The sequence below is a fragment of the Balaenoptera musculus genome, chromosome 7, assembly GCF_009873245.2.
Source record: "Balaenoptera musculus isolate JJ_BM4_2016_0621 chromosome 7, mBalMus1.pri.v3, whole genome shotgun sequence".
Lineage (NCBI taxonomy): Eukaryota > Metazoa > Chordata > Mammalia > Artiodactyla > Balaenopteridae > Balaenoptera > Balaenoptera musculus.
The window spans coordinates 26,918,264-26,932,700 of record NC_045791.1 but is presented as its reverse complement, the minus strand read 5'-3'; the positions used below and the strand labels follow the sequence as shown (position 1 = coordinate 26,932,700).

The 14,437-nt window shown below is 36.2% G+C and overlaps 1 protein-coding gene across 1 annotated transcript in view; it reads right to left on the bottom strand.

Moving 5' to 3' along the window:
• The window catches only part of ARHGAP15 (Rho GTPase activating protein 15), a 609,541-nt gene that overhangs the window by 594,406 nt on the left and 698 nt on the right, over positions 1-14,437 (bottom strand). The gene's annotated exons all lie outside the window — the stretch shown is intronic.

Here is a 14,437-nt window from a genome sequence, read left to right as displayed (position 1 = left end):
ATGTTTAAATTGTTGTTACTATTATTATCACCACTTAAGACATACAAAACTCTCTTTTATTTCCCCTACAACAGTTCATCCTTTACAAGTGTAGATGTTCTGGTCTGTATCCAATATCTTGTGATTTTGTGAAAATCAGGGAAACTAAGGATTACTATATTTGCTATTATTTAGAAAAGTTAACCTTTTGGAGACATATCTTAATGTTTAAAAAAATGCTTTGAAGAGGGTTGGTAGCAGAAGAGTTTGTTCTTCCAAGTAAGGAAACTGAGCCTAGTCGTGAAAGGCAGACAAACAAAACAAGGACCTAAATGAAAAAGTTACAGATAAATGGAGGTTTTTCATAAAGTAATGTGCTAGTCAGTCTCTAAACACTTATTAGGATTTACTGTGTGTATAGAAGTTAGTTGGAGGATTCTAGTTCTCTCTAATCATTACACCCTGCTCCTGTTTTCTTAGGAACAGCTATAAATTCAAGAAGAGGTGGAAAACCGGCAGACTGCCAACCAAATTCAACCCACAGACATATGTTGTTGGGCCTGAACAATGTTTTGGAGTGTTTTGAATCAGTTTCCAATTGAAACATGAGAATTTTTACTTTAAAAAAAAAAAGTATATCTGTGTGTCTTCTCTCGAAAAATGATGAGATGTGAAAAACTGGTCAAGGTATGCATGGTAACTGTCAGGTGGATGTGGGCAGCTTCAACATCTTGTAAATAGGACAAGTTCTCTTTGATTCAGACTTTCTCTCCCTTCCCCCTTGATTTGCATAGAAAACTTGACTGATCTGGGAATATCCGTGACTGTGACCCCAGGTGTCAATCACCTCTAGGAGTTCTGCTCCTCTGATTTGAGGGTTGAGCAGAGTTTCTGCTGCATATTAAATTAATATCATTTTCAATATCTTATTATTTTAAAATCCAAGCTGGTAGGAATGAAAATGGAGAACAAAACCAAGAGACTGAATTTGTACTTCTGCTTTAGAAAGAGGTTCACTGGAGATTAACATTATTTCATTTATTTGTACAAGTTTTTCAACATGATCTGAAATTACCAAGAGTAGGATATTGTGCTGTGCTTTTTGCTATTGCTAAGCAAGTTCCCATTTCCCCCTCTATGCTCTGACCTCCTTTACTGTTCCTATTATATTTTGGCAGATAATCATATCCTGACTTCTTTTGTTCTCTGTTATCTATTTGAGTTGCATGTCCCTTCTGCCAAATTGACTGTGGGATCCTTAAAGTCAGACGCTGTATTTTTTCAGTGTTGTTGCTCTGCATTGTACCAAGAACATTACAGATATTTGGTGCCTGTCTGAAACCCTCTGCCTCTAATTCTGCCAGTACTGTGAGCATTTCCAACAAGTTCAGGTTTGCCACCATATTAGAATGGTCCTGATTCTCAGTCCCAAGTGTTACTGGATTCTCATGCTTCTTTCCTACTTCTCCACATCAAAGCTGCCAAATGGACCTGGGATACAGTGCATGATGGTTAGGAGAAGTCAGAACATCCACTGCATCTCAACTTGCCCCCATCCCTGACTCAAGACATACTCTCTACCCATCTGCCATACTGACTAGTCTCTGGTTTTCCTTTCAAGCTGATTTCCCACCCTGAAACTATGGCCCACTTGTTAATCCACTTTCTTAGAGACAGACTTCTAACCTAAAGCCCTGTGGCCTGTAGGATGCAGCTAATTCTCCAGGGACAGCACCACAGCCACTTATCTCCCGAGCATTCTGTCAGTCACTTCCCACTGCCACACCTCGCTGTCATTTAATGGATATCCTAATACCAAGTGCTTTCAGGATTAGGACTGAGATTGGTGTATTCGGTCAACCTCCATACATGGAATTCTGAGCAGGTTTCCTCAGGGGGAAAACAAAACAGAATAAAAACAGAAAAAGACTTTGCTAACTGGATAAGCACCTTGGACATCCCAACATCTTATTTTTTTCCTCAGAATCATTTTGCTAGGACCCCCATGCCTCATGAACAATCTGCATTAATACTTTATAACCCTAGGCAAAAATTAGGTATAATATAAAAGTGGGTGAAAAGAATTCTGCTTTTTTTTCTCTCTCCTGGTTTCTGTAGTTCTTCTTTGCTTCATTTTAATTTTAAGTCCAAGAGTCAGTGGCTGCCTTTCACTTTTTAAACTGCTCTGTGTGATGAATATTAATTCTTCAAAATTAAAGGGTATTTTTGGTTAGGACACATCTTGAGCTGCTCAGAGGAAAATTTCCATATCAACCAAAAATTGGTAAACAAACAAGAAAAGAGTGAGTCTTCTTCCTTCTCCTCCACACAGCTGTATTGAGGAAATGAAACTAATACCAAGAAATTGCTTTTGATGAGTTCCAAATCCTATCATAATACTTAGAATTGAAATAAATCAAAATTATCCTGGCATGATTTTTATATCATAATGAAGGGGAGAATAGTCATCATTTGATTCAAGACAACCTGATAAAACAATTCCTACTATAACTACTATTCACGCTACATTTAACCCTTCTAAAACAATATTGTGTGACACAAACTAGGCAAAGTTCTTTACATACATTCTTTTTTTATCTTGTGAGGAAACTCCTCGTTTTATAGATAAGGAAACTCAGGCTCAGAGAGATTAAGTAACTTGTACAATATAACATATACAATACCTAGCAAGTGGTGGAGCCCAAGAGTCAACTTTGTTTTTTCTGACTTCCCAGGCAGTGCTCTTAATATCTTTACTATCTCTCACACCGGTCAGAATGGCCATCAAAAAATCTACAAACAATAAATACTGGAGAGGGTGTGGAGAAAAGGGAACCCTTCTACACTGTTGGTGGGAATGTAAATTGGTACAGCCACTATGGAGAACAGTATGGAGGGTCCTTAAAAAACTAAAAATAGAGCTACCATATGACCCAGCAATCCCACTCCTGGGCATATATCCAGAGAAAACCATAATTCAAAAGGATGCATGCACCCCTTTTGATGTTCACTGCAGCACTATTTACAATAGCCAGGACATAGAAGCAACCTAAATGTCCATCAAAGAGAAATGGATAAAGAAGATATGGTACATATACATAACGGAATATTACTCAGCCATAAAAAGGAACAAAATTGTGCCATTTGCAGAGACATGGATGACCTAGAGACTGTCATATAGAGTGAAGTAAGTCAGGAGAAAAAACAAATATCGTATAATATCGCTTATATGTGGAATCTAGAAAAATGGTACAGATGAACTTATTTGCAAAGGAGAAATAAAGTCACAGATGTAGAGAACAAACTTATGGTTACCCAAGGAGGAAGGGAGGGGTGGGACAAATTGGGAGATTGGGATTGACATATATACACTACTACTTATAAAACAGACAACTAATGAGAACATACTGTATAGCACAGGGAACTCTACTCAATGATCTGTGGTGACCTAAATGGGAAGGAAATCTAAAAAAGAGTGGATATATGTATACATATAACTGATTCACTTTGCTGTACAGCAGAAACTAATACAACATTGTAAAGCAACTATATTCCAAATAAAAAAAAATCTTCACTATCTCCACAAGAAATAAAAAAGTTCTAGACCAGAATTTGGGAGAAATATGCTCTCAGCATGTCCTCAAACACTTCTATTTCTCCAAGCTTCCTTGTCTTCTACAAAATCTTCTGCTTTTACCACTAGCTTGCTAGAATAATCACATAAAATAATTATGCAAAATCACTTTTAAAACTCTAAATAGAATATAACTAGGTCATAGAAATTCTTACTTGTATTAATTAACTTGAACCCAACCACCACCATGAAGACATAAAATAAATCTTATATATATATTTTTTTAATTATTAGCACCTTTAATTATTATTTATTTATTTATTTTATTTTTTGTTTGTGTTGGGTCTTCGTCTCTGTGCGAGGGCTTCCTCCAGCTGCGGCAAGTGGCGGCCACTCTTCATTGCGGTGCGCGGGCCTCTCACTATCGTGGCCTCTCTTGTTGCGGAGCACAGGCTCCAGACGCGCAGGCTCAGTAATTGTGGCTCACGGGCCCAGTTGCTCCGCGGCATGTGGGATCTTCCCAGACCAGGTCTCGAACCCGTGTGCCCTGCATTAGCAGGCAGATTCTCAACCACTGCGCCACCAGGGAAGCCCCAATAAATCTTAAATATGCAAAATAAAGAGGTAAGAGAAATAGGAGTATGAAAGTAAATAAGACCCCTTTGCCATAGTCTGGACGAGACTTAATGCATATCCAAATTAGTAACTATGACAATAAGTGAACACAGAGAGAAGGAAATGGATGCCCCTAACAATGACAGTTGATTGGATGTATGGACAGGAGTCCTTGGAGATACCAAGCTCACTTACTTAAGTGATTTGAACAACAGAGATAGCTTAACTGAAGCTGGAAAGAGAATGGGGATTCTGTGGGGAGATTATAGGTTTAACATGAGACATATTCAGTTTGAACTGCTGATGGGACATCATGGAAGAGGTTATCAAGTGACAATTGGAACTAGGAACAATATTGGGAGAGAGACCAAAGCCAAAGATAAAAAATTAAGGACCATACTGATTAAATTTAAATCATTAAGAGTGGATAAGAATGTCAAAGTAGTCCTGTGAGAAGAGAAAATGGCCTAAAGCTGTGCCATCCACTAGAAATAATTTGCCACACAAATAATTTAAAATTTTCTGGTAGCCATACTAGATGAGTAAAATGAAATAAGTGATTATATTAAAATAATGTATTTAATAATATATTTTATTTAACCCACTATGTCAAAATTTTATAATTTTAGCATATAATCAATGTAAAAATATTAAGGAGATATTTTACAACTTTTTAATTTGTACTGTCTTCAAAAACTGGTGTTTATTTTACACTCAGTTTAAACTAGCCACATTTCAAGTGCTAAATAGCCATCTGTAGCTAGTTTCTACCATAATGGACAGCATGATTCTAAGAAGGAATCGTGAATCTAAGGGCAGAAGGGAGACATAGGATCCAGAGAAGACAGAAGAAGTGAAATAGAAAAGGTACCTACAGTATGACAAAAACTAAGGCCAAAATGTTTTCTTCCTCACATATTTTATAACCTCTCTACATAAGGATATATGTATATAGTGAAAAAGCAACATGTTTTCCACAGATGGCATAGTTTTAGATATCAAACATAGCAGGATCCTTCTAGACCCTTTCAGACTATAGGGCCTCATGAATGAAGTCCAGTATCACTTAACTGCTGACACCTAACAGTGTTAGAAATTATAGCATGGCATAGTGAAAATAACACAGATTTTGCATTACCCAGATCTGCCTACAAATCAAAACCCACCTACCAAACAGCATTATAAATTTGGGCACTTACCCACTTAACCTAAGCTTCCTTATCTTTAAAGTGGAGATACTAACTCTCTTACATGATTTTTGTGGGATTCAAATACTATTAGGTATGCAAAACACCTGATACATAATACACATTGAATAAATCATATCTCTGATGATTATTATTAATAATGCCACTCTAATAATTTATATTAATGAATGTCTCATGCTACTGTAAGCATCTAGAGAAGAAGGGGATACTGTTTGTTTGGGGTAACACCATGGTACCTACCACAGTGTTGGAGACACCACTGGGGTAATCAACACTCATTTTTCCTCCTACATTCTACTTCCTTTAAGAGAACCATCAAGGTATAAATAGAGTCTAAGATTACTTGATTTCCCTAATAAGATGAATATGGGCTTCATTGCTCAGCTTCTATCCCTTAAAATTCTAATATGAAATTAACTGAAGTGGAAAGATATATTTAAAAAAAAAATTTCCCCCGACTCAGCACTTAACTTCCTGAGCATTCTACCTTTCCTAGCTATTTTAAAAAGAAATCTCGTTTTGACTCTAAGCTTGTCATTACATCAGCAGAGACTAAAACAAAAAGTTCTCTAAGTGTTTAGGAAATGAATCTAAAGTAAACAAAATTATTCAATTTTAATACCCTGGTTTTAGAAAAACAGCTTAAAATTTAAATGCTTAGAAGTAGCTGGTGTTCTCTATCAGTTTACACAATATGTTTTCAGATGGAGGGTTATTTGTTTTGAGTTTCAAAAAAGTGCCACAGTATATAATGGATCCAGCATTCCAATCCAACCTTTCATCACTGCCAGGTTGCTCAAAATGAACCTATAAAGCGTCATTTGTTTGAAATACGTTTCTACCTTCTCTTCCCCTAAACTTATCTTATTTTTTAGACCCAAGAGAAGTCACAAATGTCCAGAAAGCCTTCCCTGACTCTACAGCCCACAGTCAGCTTTTATATTATTTGTTCTTTCACTAATCAAATATTTATTGAGTGTTTATTATATGCCTACCATTGTTCTAGGTTCTAGGAATTCAGTAGTAAAAAGGCAAACAAGGTCAGTACTCTCATGGACCATTCACAGTTGAGGGTAAAGATAGCCACTAAACAATGTAATAATGATTCCTCATATCCAAAATGTTATTTAAGCAAACAAAAGCAGAGTAATTAGATAGAGGGCCTGACAAATCATGGAAAAAGACTGAATTAATTTAAAGTATAATAGAAAATCATTTGGAATGTTTTAGTTGGAGAATTGTATGATTTAAGTCTTAAGAAAGTCACTCTGGCTACTCTTTGGAGAATGACTATCATGTAAAAATTAGAATCAGGGAGATGAGTCAGAGGACTCTGCAGTAACAGCGGTAGAGGTGGTAAGAAGTGATTAAATTTGGGATATTTTGATACACATTTACCCCTTGCTTAATGTCTAATTCATTCCTGCTAAGAGAAAATCAGTTAAATAAAAACTCAAGATATCCATTCAACATTTATAAATATAAAAATGCATGAATAGATTTTAAAAATGGGTTTATGTAAGTAGTAACAACAATTTGAAAAAAACTTACATAAAATATAAAAAGTATATTTATTAAATTTCCTTTTTTTCTGTATCTTTTACTTCACCAATATTTTCAATGTTTATGAAACTTACAGTTTTCTTGCTGTCAGAGCATACTTAATGATAAATTACAGCAAAAAAAAAAAAAAAAAACAATTTTAGGGCCAACAAACCTGACTGGATGTTCTACAAGTTGCTACTTCTTCAACCTTCTTGAGTTCATTCAAAAATGTTCAAATCAACACTGCTCCATATATTTTGTATGATTCTTCTCTAACTTGAAACTAGAAAGTGAATTAGTAAGCGTGGTTTATCTAAAATTGTGATGTCATCTAAATGTCACATATTGTAGTGTATTCATTTAGCAGGTTTTTTGAGGAAAATTCATTATACCAAGAAACAAAAAATAAAAAGAGCCATTAGTATGAAAAAAAAAAGGTATAACTTTTCAAGAGCCATCATTGAGAAAAGTAAACAGGATTATGGGAGGTAAGTCAATTTTGCAGGCTCTGCTTATTGCTGATTAATTGGATGTTTGGGGTAGGGAGTATGAGAGAAAGAGTGGAATTGGGGGTAATTCTTAATTTATTATCTTGAACAGAGAGATTAATGATGGTGCCATTAAATGAGATAAATGAAAATAGGAGAGAAGCAGGTTGGGTAAGTGGGGAGTAAATAAGAGCTTAGTTTTGAACACTCATTTTGATGTCTCTTGAAACATTCAACTGGAGATGATAGGTAGGCGACTGTATTTACAGTTTTAGTGTTAAAAAACAAAACGTTTTGGTCTTGAGGTCTAAATAGAATATAGATAGTGGTTAAGAATCTGCCTGCCAATGCAGGGGACACGGGTTTGATCCCTGGTCCGGGAAGATCCCACATGCTGCGGAGCAACAAAGCCCATCCTCCACAATTACTAAGCCTGCGCTCTAGAGCCCGTGAGCCACAGCTACTGAAGCCCGCACGCCTAGAGCCCATGCTCCGCAACAAGAGAAGCCACCACAATGAGAAGCCCGCGCACCGCAACGAAGAGTAGCCCCCACTCACCGCAACTACAGAAAGCCTGTGCGCAGCAACGAAGACCCAACGCAGCCAAAAATAAATGAAAAATTAAAAAAAAAAAAAAGAATATAGATAGTATTTAAAATCCTGGCACTAAATAATATCACCTAGGAATAAACAAAGAAGACGATAGCTAGGGGCAGAAAGGTAGAAATCTGAAGTACAGAACATTTTAACATTTAGAGGGTTGGATAATGAGGAAGAGTTAGCAAAGAGACAGAGAAGGAGCATCCAAATAGTTTGGAGAAAAACTGGGAGAATGAAATATCATAGAAGTTTAGTGAAGACAGAGTTTCAAGAGAGAAGGAATGTTCACTTGCATCAAATGCAACTCAGATATGGATAATATGAAAATGCATAAAATAGCCATTGGATTTGGTAAAATGAAACCATTGGGACTGACATAGCATGTTCTCTAATATTTCTAAGGCCTTGCATTTATACTTATAAATTTATATTTAAATTCTTGTATTTGTGCACTAAGCTACCTAAGATGGTTTCACTGGCTAGTTAGCACACTGAGTCTCTGTATCCCCAATAATTCTTAGCATAACACAGTGTACTTCGTTGGAGCTCAAAATTATTTATGGAATAATAAATATGGAATTGAATAGGGCTGATGCCCATTGAAAGAGAAAAATCAACTTTAAAATTCACAGTTGTACTGTATGTTTTTGACGAGGCCAATTTTTAAAATAAGATAGTCTGCCTATTCTTTGGCATCCTCTAAATACTCCCTCTCATCAAATGGACTTTCCTACCATTTCAAAGAAGATAGAATCCATGAAGCAAGTATTCCCTCACCTTCCTCTCCTCACTTCATCTCATCTGTATCCAGTTCATCTACATGCACGCTCATTAAAAGGCTCTTCCTTCTGTTTCAGGTTAATTTATCTACTTGAGCTAGTGATTACACCCATCTGTCCTAGTATCCTCTGAGACCTTGCTGGATGTCCGGATATATTTTCTTTCTTTTTTTTTTTTTTTTCTTTATTTTCATTCCTTTTCTCTTTTCCTTCACTTCAGTGTTCATGTTTCATCCTTTTTTAGCTACTGCTTATTTCAAGCTTTATAAAAAGAGTATTTTACATATGCTAGCCCCGATTCCTTATTTCCTTTAACATCTCATTCTAGGCTTGAACTTAACTAACGCTTTTGGTCCTTAATTATGCAGTTGAGAAAGGATACATTCTGTTATTAGGAAAAACAAATAGACCTTTAATCTTTTAAAAACAAGCTCAACCTCAATCATAATAACAGAAATATTACATAAAACTATGTCAGGATACATTTTTCTACAGACTGGCAAAACCTGAAATGTTTGGTAACACAATCTGTTAGAAAACCTATGGAGCTTCCACCAGCCCTCTCATTAAGTGCTGATGGAAATTCAAAAAGTTACAACTAACATGAAGGATAGTTTGGCAATAACTATCAAAATTATTTTATCTCTTGGCTTATAAATAGTTTTAATAAATGAAATTTCTGGGATTTCATTCCATAGATATATTTTCAAATGTATACAATTATATTAAAACATTCTTTGTATTAGCAAAAAATTGAAAACACCCATGACTCTTTTAGACTGGTTAGATTAAGTACGATATATCCACACAGTGGAATACTGTACAACTATAAACAAAGAGAGAGAGAGAGAGAGAGAGAGAGAGAGAGAGAGAATTAGACAGTTTCTTATTTTTATAATTAAAATATCTCTAAGATATTACTGAAAGAAAAAAAAGTGGAGAGGTGTATATAGTGAACTCCCTTTAATATAATAAAGAAATATATACACACACATGTGTGTATATACATACATGCTTTTGCATAAAGAAACTATGAAGGATTAAAAAAAAAACTATGAAAAGTGGTTGCCTGTTGGGTTAAGGTGGGAGTAAACAGAGGTATATAGAAATAGGAATGTTAGAAAGACTTTCACTAAAATATTTACATTTAGGTTTTGTTTGTTTTCAAACCATTTCACTGTATCACTTATTCTCAAATTAAAAACAACACAACAAAGCTCCACAATATGAAAAAAAAATCATTATAACCACAGCCTATATAAGAACCTCGAGGCACCTGGGGAGGTGCGCCAGTGACTTGTCTTAAAGGAATACCTCCCTTCACAGACGACCACCATTTCTCCAAACCACCCTAAGGAGTATGTCACCAACAGTGACGTATATACAAGAAGTAAATAAATCCTGATGCTAGATAGCCCACCCAGATGCAGAACGTAGCCATCCAGCTCCATTTCCCCTGCTCAACAACCCTGTTGGTACTTACAGCCCTTAGTTATGATCTGCTCAGCAGGTTCACCCTATTAGAATCTCAAACCGTCTGCCCCGACCTCCTGCTAGTATACTTGCAGCTAACAACAGGAGACAACTCACTCCGCCTGGGAAATTCTCTGATACTCCATGTTTTTGTCCCCTGACACATTCCCTTCCTGTCTCTTGGAATGTTTCTCATCTCCCCAGTCCTAGCTTTCTCTGGATACTATCACAGTAGCCCACCCCCCACACCTTATCTACGCGGACACATTCCAAGAGCCACGATGGATACTGAAACCGCAGATAGCACCGACTCCTATATAGACTGTTTTTCCCTATACATACATACCTATGGGAAAGTTTAAGTTATAAATTAGGCACAGTAAAAGATTAACAACAACTAATAATTAAATAGAACAATTATAATAATATACCGTAATAAAAGTTATGTAAATGTGGTCTCTCTTACACACACACGATATCTTATTGTACAAATTCAATGCCTTTTTCATCTTAATTAAGCACTTACCACACACACTGCGGCCATAACTTTTGCAGTTCGAGGTGCAACAACAAAACGAACAGAGATTTATTCTTCCTTCTTCACAATTTCACGGATAGAAAATTCAGGTTCGTCCGTACAGTAGATGTGAGCAACCTCGGCCTACAAATTTTTTTTCTGGCGCCCTATCGCTTAGAGGAAGCACTGCAAGGCTGTGCGTTGGCGGGTCCGATTGACCGGAAGCACTACTCGCGCGTTGGAGCCACTATTAAGCGAATTAAGGGGGACGCAAACACCAGCACCGCGATACCTCAAACTCGCGAGAGCTTCGATCTGAGAAGCAGGAGGGCAGCTCAGTGCCTCACGGGGGAAATGGTGGCCTCGCGAAGATGCCGGCCCGGAGCAGGGCCGCGAGACTTCCTCACACTACTTCAGAAAGGTGAGTCATTTAAAACTCATGGATTATTTCTGGAATTTTCCCTTCAACATTTTCGGACGGTGGTTGACTGCGGGTAACTGAAACCGCGGAAAGCTAAACCCTGGAGAATGGGGAACTACCGTACAAATATTTCTTCCGAAACTGTCCTGATTTCTCTGACTGGATATGATAAATGATATAACACCTGCAAAATTCTCTAGTTTATTGCCCGCCATATAACAGGAAGACAAAAATGTTCGGTGAAATTCTGAATCCTAATAGAATATTTCTTATATCTTTTTATGGTACTTGATAAAAAGTTGTTGGCATTATAATTATTAATCTAGTACTTTTACTGGATTATAAGCTTTTAGAAGACAAGTATTGTGGGGCAGGGGTTTGTACATGGAGTAGCTGTTGAAAAATACTTTAAAATTCAGTTTAATTGAAGCACTTGCTTCATTCAGACCTACGCTTAAACTGACGCTGTCGTTCTGTCTGATTACAGAGGTTGGAAAATTTAAGTAATGGTTTTAAATGTGACCCGATGTGGCCGTGTGGTAGTTTTCTATGGCTTTTACCTCTAAGAGATAAAGTCGCTCTTCTTCTGGGGGAAGAATTTGAGTTCCTCAGTGTAGGGACCCCTCTTTTCAGCGGAGAGTCCAGGTGTTGCAGGGGCTGGTGGCTCATCAATGCAAGAGTGGGCCAGTGACCTTAGGCCTGGTCACGCAGGGTGTCTGTGTCTCAGAGGCAGTGATTGGCTCAGTGTGGTCACGTGACCCACTTCAGTCCAATCAGATCTCAATCTGAGGTACCTTTGCTGTGGTGTTGGGGGAAAGGCGTTCTTTTGTACAGAGTTTGCTGAAAGGGTCGGAGGTAAACCTGAAGCCTTCTGGTCAACTTAGTGTGAGCTTCTGCCATAGACTGTTTATAGCAGAGTGGAAAAAAAGAGCTAAGGGATGAAGAAAATGATCTTGGTAAATCTGTGTGAGCTGCTGGATGCAGCCTGACTTTTCTTTCCTTGGATTTTCAGTTATACAAATCAGTGCCTATCTCTATTGCCCAGGCTAACTTTAGCTTATTTTCTATCATTTGCAAGCAAAGGAGTTTTGTCTACCGTAAGCTAAAATTTAGAATACTTATAAGTACATTTTATAGTTTAGTTATATAACATTTATCTTGCAGTACAAAAAAATATGGTACCCAAAGTGCTAAATTCAGGATATTAAATGATTTTTAAAATACAAATGTAAAACTTTGGTTATATTAGATAGTTTCTAAGTGTATGGGAATACCAAAATAGTCTGAAGATGTAGTGCAGTTAATTTTCATCTACTACAAGAAAGATGTATATTTCTTAAGGAATATCTTAGAGAAATGGACACATCTCTGTGATGGACCCTTCACATAAAACATACTCAGAAATTTTGTTTAAATGCCATAGACAGGATGAATGGTTAACAAAACACTCTTTCTCCCCCAAAATATTTTCCCCAAACTGTTCGTAATGGCATCAGTCTCCTCACTTGAGACTGAGGTCCTCAACAGTTAGCTGTTCCCTTGGATCCTGTCTGCTGAGAGAATTTATTAAAATTCTTTTGGGAGGAGGAGGGGAGGCCTGAATTACAGGTTACAAGAAACAGAGCTCTGGAGCCTTCTCTTGTGAGCATGGATTATTTTTATCAGATGCCCTAACTTCTGGAAAATAGGATGAGTACATTTTAAGAACAATGGGAGTGTGATGGAAGGAAAAGTGTAGGGTGTATTTCTCTAGGACGAAGGCTGGCAGACCTTAAGTCGGGGACAGAGTAGGCCACTCTGGGACAGAACACTTAAAAAGGACAAGAGAAGGAATATCAAGGAGGGGAGATGTCTCCTTTCTGAATTTTGCTGAATCCTGGCCCCAAGTGGAAAAGCATATTTTTTTTTTAAATGCCTTATCAAATGAGATTCTCTGCATTGTTTTTATTTCATCAAAATTTGTTTCTTATTCGCTTAAAATGCATAAAGATATATTGTAGTAACCTACCTATAATAACTCATTTGTAATTTACCCTCTTAAGATTTGGTCTGTACATCCCAGAGATAATGCATTAGTAGTTTTTACAAACAATTCTGAGAGCATCTTAGGTTACATGAATATCATCTCTACTTATTTCTCTTTATAAATCCATATTAAGTATTTTTAATTAATTCTTAATTTTATACATACTCCATAAAATATTTGTCTTTTAATTTAACAGTTTCTGCAAGAAACAATCATTTTACAAATATTTGGCTTGTAAAAATATTAAATTATTTAAAAAACTGTAGTGGACTTTTTTCAGTATCAAAGGCTTATGTGGATATTCATTCTTGCTAATATGTAAGTACGACATATGTTTATTCATGTGATGCTCTTTTATAATAAAATGAAATAAAGTAATAACATATCAACCAAAACTATCTGAATTATTAAGCTTCTATAGATGCAGAGGTTCAGAACCACAGTATTGAAGACAGATTTAAATAATGCTTTCCATTGTGAGAAAATGCAGCAAATTGAAAAGCTAATCAGAATATCAAAGCAAATACATATTACCAGGGTTCTCTTACACTCTAACAATAAAAAATGTATTGAACATCAAGTCCTAATCTCTGTTTTTTCATGATCATTTTAATAGTCAACAAGTAGCTAACTTTGGTATTGACAATTGAAGAGGTCTTAAAATGGAGTGTACTAGTATAACTAATAATTTCCTACCAAATTGACCACATCAAACAACATTTATTTGAGTGTTTCAATAGAAGACAATAAAAGAAAAGAAAATTGTTGCCACTTATCAACCCTGTAACCATTTTTTAATAATACAAAAAAATAGGTGTTGTGGGGCCCTCATGTCCCCCATCCAACAGCACAATAAAAATAATATTACGGAAGGGTGGATCGTATCTGGAGCTTTTATTAAAATTCCTTCAGAAATCTACAGTCAGATTTATTTTAGGTATTTGTCTCTGAGATGAGCAATACTTTTATATTTTTTGTACATATGTTACAGCACACAAAGACATTCTATAAAAGCAAGAAGTCACTATAAAAGAAAAGTTCTTATCAGTTAATGATTAACAAATCCTTTTAATTTCTGAGGTTATTGTTTTGGAAATCTCAAAGAAGGAAAATTATATAATTACCTAAATAATAGAAGTATATTTCTAATTTGCCTCTTTTCCCAGAACTAACCCCCTGTGAAGTCATCTGTGACTTCTCCTTTAAACGTAC